The sequence below is a fragment of the Zingiber officinale genome, chromosome 7B, assembly GCF_018446385.1.
Source record: "Zingiber officinale cultivar Zhangliang chromosome 7B, Zo_v1.1, whole genome shotgun sequence".
Taxonomy (NCBI): domain Eukaryota; kingdom Viridiplantae; phylum Streptophyta; class Magnoliopsida; order Zingiberales; family Zingiberaceae; genus Zingiber; species Zingiber officinale.
In genome coordinates, this window is record NC_055999.1 from 115,199,233 (window position 1) to 115,206,603 (window position 7,371).

Sequence of the window (7,371 nt, forward strand, 5' to 3'; positions counted from 1 at the left end):
TTGTTGTAGATGTTGATTGAGAGCACTAAATATATTTGTACCAAAATAGTAAGCATGGAATAAATAGGTAAACAAAAGAGTAAGATTCGACAATCACTCGTGTCATTCGTAGGTGCACTCGGACCCAACCTCAGATCGCTAAATACCAGCGACGAACCAAACCGTGCATCGCTGTTAGGATCCTTCGTACGGAGGCTAGAGAGGGGGGTGTGAATAGCCGACCCCAAATCGTCGTTTCTTTCTACAAAACGTGTTAGCGCAGCGGAAAATAAACACAGAAACAAACGGGAAAGAAAACAAACCTCAAACAAACCGATGTAACGAGGTTCGGAGATAAACTCCTACTCTTCGGCGTGTCCGTAAGGTGGACGAAGCCTATCAATCCGTCGGTGGATGAGTCCCCGGAGAACCGGCTAATACAATATACTCCTTCTGGGTGGAGAAACCTTGCCACAATGTTTCTTGCACAAGCAAGATAGGAGTACAACAGATACAAGAAAGCAAAAGACAATATGAAACACTTGCTTGCCGTTCTTGTTGACTGGAGTGATGAAGCAGCAGCTTCACACCAGCAGGAGCTGACGAGAATCCAGTCGAGAAGCTCACGCGAAGCTTCAGCTGCGAGGAGCTCAGTAAAGCTCTGATAGCAGGTAAGAGCAGAAGCTCTAGAGCACAAGAACAGAAGTTCTAAGGAGGAAGCATGTTTAGCAACGAAGCCCTGTAGCTTCTTTTATACCTGCGAAGAAAAACATGAAGGAATATAGCCGTTGCGTCGCAACGGCTAGTGCCCTGATCGGTCCACAGACCGATCAGGAGTGTGCCTGATCGGTCGTGGGGACCGATTAGGCCCTGTGCTGATCGGTCCCCAGACCGATCAGAAGGCTTCACAGAGAGTTGCCCAACTCTCTGTGTGGAATCTGATCGGTCCCCGGACCGATCCCTCCTCAGGTGGTATCGTCCCTGATCGGTCCCGGGGACCGATCAGGCTCCATACTGATCGGTCCCCAGGCCGATCAGTAAGCCCACAGAACTATGATCGCCTTTTGTTTGTTATCTGATCGGTCACCAGACCGATCAGATACACAAACGTATTACTGGATCGGTCTACAGACCGATCCAGAGCTTGGTTTTTGCCCAAACCAAGTCCCAAACCTTCCAAACCAATATCCGGTCAACCTTGACCTATTGGTACATCATGCTTAGCATCCGGTCACTCCCTTGACCTGCTAAGACTCCCCACCAAGTGTCCCATGACCTTTGGGACTCTCTCGTGCCAAGCATCCGATCACCCTTGATCTACTTGAACTTTGACACCAAGTGTCCGATCACCCTCGATCCATCTGGATTTTCACTCGCCTTGCTTCACTCACTAGGACTTCTTCACTTCGTAACTTCACTCACTAGGGTTTCACTTGGCTTCACTTATCAAGATTTCCTTACTGCCTAGTTTCACTCACTAGGGCTTTCACCTAGCTCCATTTGCCTAGCTTCACTCACTGGATCTTTCACCTGACTTCACTCACCAGGACTTCCCATCTTCCTAGCTTCACTCACTAGGTATTTTACCAGACTTCACTCACGAGGATTTCCCACGTGTCCATCACACTGACCCACTTGGATGTTCCTCTTCTGACTTTCCCCGTGCCAAGTCTCCATACTTGGACTTTCCGCGTGCCAAGCTACCTGCTTGGACTTTTCCCCGTGCTAAGTCTCCGTACTTGGACTTTTCCAGTGCCAAGTCTCCATACTTGGACTTTTCGCGTGCCAAGCTCCCTGCTTGGACTTTTCCCGAATCAGGTCAACCAGGTCAACCTTGACCTAAGGTTGCACCTACAATCTCCCAAACACCTATTCTTGTCAAACATCAAGAATACAACTCTCTTCTCGTCAAACATCGTCAAACATCAAAACACAACTCGAGTAAGGTCAACCAGGTCAACCTTGACCTAAGGTTGCACCAACAATCGCTTCCTCACGCGCGTGGCCAAAGACAAACCAGGCCGCCTGCAAGCGTGAGACATCGCTTCCTCACACGCGTGGCCAAAGACAAACCAGGCCGCCTGCAAGCGTGAGGCCCACGAGTTGGGGATTTGCACCCCCCTGCGTGCGATGATCGAGTGCATCACGTCCAGTTTATGGATTTCCGACTCAAACCCCCCGAAACCACTTGATTTGGGCTCGGCCCGCGCATGCATGTAGATCCCCTTAACTTTGCTAAGCAAGGATGAAAGAGCTCCATATATAAGGTCTTCCAACCTTCTTAACTTAGTAATATGAGATTAAATGTATACACATATATATTATCATAACAACCAAAAATAATTTAAATTAAATTACAATAAAAAAAAAAAAACACAGAACTCAACAAATTAGAGATAAATTTACTACGAAATCCAATCTATCTGCCCCTCTACCCTTGCCTCAAACTCCCTTCCTATTGATGCCCTTTGTCGCGGCTCTTAGAAGTCGATATTTCCCTAGATGAATTCACCTTTTGTTGTGTTGTGCCATCAAAGCGCTTCCGATGTGCTCCAAGAAATTCACACCACGTTGTTGAAAATTGGATTTTCTGACGAGATCACTACTAAAATATATAACTATTATGATATTTTTAATGGATATTTATTATTATTGAAAAATGATTAAAAAAATAGGGGAATAATTGTCTTTTATCCGATTTTGCACATTTGACTTTTGGTCAAAGGAAAGTTAAATATTATTTTTTAAACACAAGAGGGTAACATACTATTGGATTGAAAACACAGAGGATTAAGGGTATTTTACCCTCTTATTTTGATTGCCAGATAAATTTATTATAAAATTCACCGGCTAATTAAATGTATCTTCAACTTACCTACTACGGATATGATTCACATTTCTTATAATTCACATTTTTCACTCTTTATAAGTTCATTATAATTCTTCTATAAAAGCAAATGGCACATGATTATTTTTTATTATGAAATATTAAAAACTATTTTTTAAAAATCAACCTCAGTTAAATTAATTGAGGTAGCATTATAATTTGCAACTCAAGATTTTATAATTGTAATTTAATTATGCTCTTATTTGGGTTAGTTGTGGCAGATATATTTATATTTTAAAGTTTACATTTTAGATTAGTTTTGTTGCATTCTTATCTTTAACGAAAATGTGACTTGCCTTAAATATTTTATAGTTTTCATTTCACCTTAAAACTTCACCTCTTTTGAAAGTTTTTCAATTGATATAATATCTTTTTTTTTTCATTGTTATGCAACATGTTTGCTAATTATATTTATTATCGGCCTTAAAAACTCTATTTATTCGTAATATCTCATTTTACCTTTAAATTTATGCTATACTTTACTTTTTAATATTTTTATTTCTGTAAAAACTTTTAATGTTTAGATTTTTTTTAAATTTTAAATTTTGTCATAATAATTTCTTTTTATTTTCAAAATTTTCTAGCTACACAAGTTTCTTTTGCACATTTTCTAGTTCCCACTGTTAATACAATTGATATATGAGTATTTGCTCCAATAAATTTTAGATTAATTTTCAATGAATACATATGTCTGATTTTTCCCATATAAATAGTTGTTATGGTAGAGTAAAAAAATCCCTTTTAACTATAGATTAATAATACTGGATCACTCGGGATGGTCTAGTGGCTAGTACATATTTTCGGGATGGTCTAATGGCTAACACATGAGGTGTTGCCACCATGATGTCTGAGGTTCGAATATCGGCAAAGTCGAGGTAAATACCTACCTTATGTACTAGTCACTATTCCAAAGGCTAGTAGTCGCCCGTGATTTATCTCCTTCGTGTTGATCCTGGGACGAATTGACAGGAACGCTGGGGACAAACGTATTCACTTTTTTACCACGATAATATTAGATCACTCGAAATGAGCGATATCACCTATACGTTTTCCAACTCTACATTGCTTATTTTTTTAAAAAAAATTATTTCAATTCCAAATATAATGGCGTGGAAGTAAATTTATAACAAGTGTTATTAAAATCTCTTACAAATTCATATATATATATATATATATATATATATTTGGATAAAAGTGAGTTTATTAGGAAGAAAGTTTTATTTTACCCTTTTTCAATTGATCATTCAATTTCTAAAATTTGATAAATTATATATTACATTGACTTTTTGCATAATTTTTTTTTTTTTATAACTTAGCTGATCTATTAATTTAGTCACTTTCCTTTTAAAATTTTCATAAGTTTTAAAATATCCATAAAACTTCTTTTAGTTGTAACTATGGAGTGGAAAATTTTATTTTAATTTTAAAATTTATCAATTTAAAGTTTGTTAAGTTGAAATAATAATCAATAAATCTGTCAACTAAGAATTAATCACACAATGTGCACTTAGACCATCATAATCTTAATAACACTAACTATAAATTCTTGGACCCCGTGGTAATTTTGATGTGATCAACCAAGTTGGTTAGGTTCTGCTGTGTTTGATCCATGTGTCTGAGTGTGCAGGAGCTTAGGAACACAGGAAGTCGAGCGGAAGACGCAGCTAGCGAGAAGGACGGCACGGGAATGGAGCCGATGGGCTCGGTACGTCCGAAGGACGAGAGAGCTGCGGAAGAGTACTCCTGTGGGCATGAAGAGCGTGCGCGGCGTTCGAGGGACGTTAAGCCGGGACGGAAGGCTGCTCGCGGAGAAGGTCGGGAATTGGGTTCGGGTGAGCCCTATTCCGGTTGGCCGCAATCACCCAAAAGAACGGAGCGTCGGAAGCTGAAGAAACCAGCTTGGAGGCGCCTCCATCAGGCTTGCTGGCGCCTCCAACTTGAAGGCGCCTTCAACAGGTCAAAGTGACCGTTTCAAGCCGCGGATAAAGTTTTATCCACTCACCTCTTGGAAGCGCCTTGGACCCTCGAGATCAGATTTCCAGAGGCTATTTAAAGGCCCCTGGAGCTAGGAATTCACAACAACTTCTACATTCAACTCTGTAAGCAATTCCTAGCAGTAGTTCTGAGCAATTAGAGTGTAGAAGGCTTCTCCGCCTTCAGCAAAGGAGAATTTTCTTAGTGCGCTTTTCACTGCCCTGCATTAACAACCCTTTTGGTTGTAACCAGGTTAAAATTCTGTTTCTGCTTTTATTTTCTGTCTCTATTATTTTACTACTGCATTTGTTCTAAGTTGAAATCCGAGGAGGGTAATTTTATTTTTTGTTTACAGCAATTCACCCCCCTCTTGTCGGTCTCCGCTGTACCTACAATTGGTATCAGAGCCTGATCGCCTCAGAAGGACTAACCGCCAACTGAAGCACTACGATCAAGACGATGGCCGGAGCGAACATCCATCCCCCGAAGTTCGACGGAGACTTCGCCACATGGAAGCGCAAAATGGAGGTATTTTTTAAAACCGAATTTGACATTCTTTTAATAATGAAATATGACTATGCAGTTCCGAAAGATAAGGAGGAAAATACCTGGACGAAAAAGGAGCAAGCAGATTTCGTCGCCAACGGAAAGGCTGCGTTCCACCTACTCAGTGTTCTGCCGCCTCAGAAGGTAAATCGGATCGGAAGCTACGACTCCACGAAAGATCTCTGGGAAAAATTCCTGGAGCTTCACGAAGGTACCTCCGAAGCGAAGCTAGCGAAGCGCGACATCATCCGGAACCAGTTGACGAACCTCCGGATGAACCAAGGCGAGAAGGTAGCGCAACTCCAAGCGAGAATCAAGGAGCTGATAACGCAACTAACAAACCTTGGAGAAGAGGTAACCAATCGGGATTCTATGCGATACGCGCTCAATGTCTTCCCGAGAACTCCAGAGTGAGCCTCCTTAGTAGATGCGTACTATATCTCTAAGGACCTCGAGGTAAGTACTTTAGAACAATTGTTTTCTACTTTTGAACTTCACGAATCTCGAGTTTCAGAGCCCAATGGAATAGAGAAGACCAGTCAGAACATTGCCTTAAAGGCAAAAATGAATAGTTCTGACTCCGAAACCTCAGTCGACGAATCCGAAGCGGCACTACTGGTAAGAAGCTTCAATAAGTTTTTCAGTAGTAATAAATTTAAATCGCAGAGGCATCATCGAAAGAAGAGGACGATTCGTTGCTACAACTGCAACGAAGAAGGGCACATCAAAGATGACTGCCCAAAACTAAAGAGAAAGGAGAAAGAAAGAGAAAAGTCAAAATACAAGAAACCAGAACCCTCCAAGCACAAGAACCTGAGGGCTACCTGGTCAGATTCATCATCCTCTGAGTCAGACATCGAATAATTCTCGGGGTTAGTGCTAATGGCGAACCATCAGCCGGAAGAAGACTCAAGCTCAGATATGAGCATGGATAAAGGGGGAGGAACATCAGAAGAAGAAAGCAGCAGTGAAGGGGGAGCGTCACCAGATCAGGTAAGTAAGGTATGCAATCTAACTCCGAATCAATCTTTTAGATTTATTAAAGCTCTTTCTAAAGAATTAGATAAATTAGAAAATGAAAATGAAACTTTGAAATCTGAAAATGAAAATTTAAAATTTGAAATTGAAAAATTGAAATCTGCTGCATGCTTAAAGATAAATGTTTTTTCAAAATCAAAACTTAAAATTTATGAAAAATTAAACTGGTATATAAGCAAGCATCAGGGCCAACTTAGGAAAATTCCTAAGGATTATATACCCCCTAAGTTTTTGACTAATCCTGTAAGTAGGAACCTTTATTGGGTTTCAAAATCTTTGCTGGGTTAAATTTCTCTTTTAGTTAAAAGCTTACTGTGAGAAAATTAAATATTGAAATTCTTTATGGAAGCTTTGTCTAAGGAAGTGGTTGTTGCTCCAATAACCAAGAAGGCCTAGTACCTCGCCACGACCTAGAAGCTAAAATATTGGAAGAAAATGTTTAATTAACTTTCTGAAAAAGCATTAAACATGAATTAAATAATACTTTGAAAGTTTATCAAATACTCCTTAAAATAAACAAAAATTTCTTTTACTTAGAAATTTCTTTAAAAATTCTAACTTAAAATTTTTTTGTTGTTAGAATTTTTTTTTTAAAATTCTAGAAAACTTCATTTGACTTTTTTTTTTTAACATTCAAAAATTAAGTTTATCTTAGATTTTTTTTTAAATTCTAAAAATATCACTTTTGCTTAGAAAATTTTTCTGAAAATTCAATTTAACTTAGAATTTTTTTTTCTAAAAATTCATTTTTACTCAGAATTTTTTTCCCTTCCTTAATAATTTGCTTAAGATTCTCTTATTCGTACCCCATTTTTACTGTGATCAAAAGGGGAAAGAAAGGTACAAGTTTAGGGGGAGTTAGGAAAATTAGAAATTTAAAACTTTTTATTATTTTTATTTATTACAAATTTATGCTTAAATATGTTAGTTTAGTAATTTCCTTTAAA